Source organism: Pelophylax lessonae (assembly GCF_965119305.1).
Source record: "Pelophylax lessonae genome assembly, chromosome: 1".
Taxonomy (NCBI): domain Eukaryota; kingdom Metazoa; phylum Chordata; class Amphibia; order Anura; family Ranidae; genus Pelophylax; species Pelophylax lessonae.
This window is the reverse complement of record NC_138768.1, coordinates 804,743,710-804,745,476: the sequence shown is the minus strand read 5'-3', so window position 1 is coordinate 804,745,476 and position 1,767 is coordinate 804,743,710. Positions and strand designations below refer to the sequence as shown.

At 44.2% G+C, this 1,767-nt stretch overlaps 1 pseudogene across 1 annotated transcript; it reads left to right on the top strand.

The window, feature by feature from the left end:
- Positions 1-304: 304 nt before the first annotated feature.
- LOC309561130 (E3 SUMO-protein ligase ZBED1-like) lies at positions 305-1,421 on the top strand (annotated as a pseudogene). Its single transcript has 2 exons — positions 305-752; positions 963-1,421. The product of its transcript is annotated as an E3 SUMO-protein ligase ZBED1-like (transcript).
- Positions 1,422-1,767: the final 346 nt, after the last annotated feature.

Genomic DNA, 1,767 nt, shown 5'->3' with positions numbered 1-1,767 from the left:
ATGGCAGCTGTCTGATAAATCTGTAGTGCTTGTGACCGACAACGCGGCGAACATGATAGTTGCAGCTCAAGTTGGTAAATTTCCTCATGTTAAATGTTTTGCCCATACACTCAATCTTGCATGTCAGCGGGCACTGAAAGGGGCCACGCTCTCCAGGCTTCTCGCCAGAGTGCGACGAATATCCACATTCTTCCATCGCAGCACTAGAGCAAGCCACTGTCTAAAAGAGAAACAGAAATGTCTGGGCCTGAAGAATCATAAGCTAATAACTGATGTGCTAACAAGATGGAACAGCGCATATGACATGGTCGAGAGGTTCTTAGAACAACAACCTGCAGTTTGTGCCACCTTGCTGTCTCCAGAAGTCAGAAAAGGAGAGTCTGATCTCTGCACTCTCAATGAAACAGATGTGTCAAATGCAGAGGACGCTGTGAGTGCATTAAAGCCAATGAAGGATGCAACCTTGCTGATGTCAGAAGAGCGCAACCCAACAGTGTCTCTCATTGCCCCTCTAAATGCACAACTGCTCCAGAGCATGACAGACACCATGGGAGACACAGCCATGACCCATGAGATCAAGAATGCCTTTAAAACAGATCTCCTTGAAGAGGTACAGCAGTGAGGCAGAGAAGAAGATCCTTCATACAGCCTCTGCTCTGGATCCTCGCTTTAAAGGACTGCCTTTTATTCTCACAGAGGAGGAGAGATCGGAGATATACAGAGGAGTGACTGAGGAGGCTGCATCTTTGGAGGTAATTAGAATTTCATCATGTTTCCTGCCAGACAGCTAGAAGCTCAGCTACATTGTGTTGTGTAATAACATGCCCTGATTCACTGATGCGGTGTGGGAAGTGGAACTGTATGGTATGGATTACCGTGCAGTTTCCCACACCTCATCAATGAATCACACTCTTAGTCAGTTCAGCTCTTCTTATACTATTATCTTTTGTTCAAACACACAGATTACATCTAATAGAAGGACAAATGTGGATGAAGTGCCTAGGGAAAAAGCAACTGTGGAAGAAGAAACAACACCCATTGAGGACAGCCATTCTCCTCCCAAAAAAAAGGCCACAACATCGCTGCTCATGACTTTGCTGGGGCAGTCTTTCACTGATGGTGCAATAGAACCTAAGACCCCCTATGCCAAGGCAGAAGACGAAATGGAAAAATATTGTAAAGCCCCACCTCTGCCTCTCACTGAGGACCCTTTAAAATGGTGGCGTGAGCATGAGGTCATATTCCCCCTCCTCTCTCAGCTGTCAAAGCACTACTTGTGTATCCCAGGTACAAGTGTATCTGCAGAGCGGGTTTTCTCTACTGCAGGAGATGTTATAACAGCGAAAAGAAGCTGTCTTAAACCTGAGCATGTGGATCATCTAGTGTTCTTACAGAAAAACCTACATGTTCCCAAATGCTAAGCACTGAAATAATTACTAATTCATGTTTTTAATGAATTAGTAATTACTAATTCAGTCTGCCGCCAGTCACCAGTCAGTCACATCACCAGTCTTGTTTTATAGCTTTATAGCACTGATGGTTTGTTTTTGAAGATTGTCCTGTCCAATGTGTCCTTTTCCAATCCATAATCCGTTCCGTTGCTTCACACTAAAAGTGTCTAGGCAGTAGGCAAGTAGGCAGGGGTTCATTTAACCCTCAACCAAATAAATAATATTAAAGTGTATTTTCTTCTAGACAAGACAACTGACTGACACCAAGCCAGCCACGGTGCAGCATTATAGGAAGGAAAATCATTGAGAGAAATAA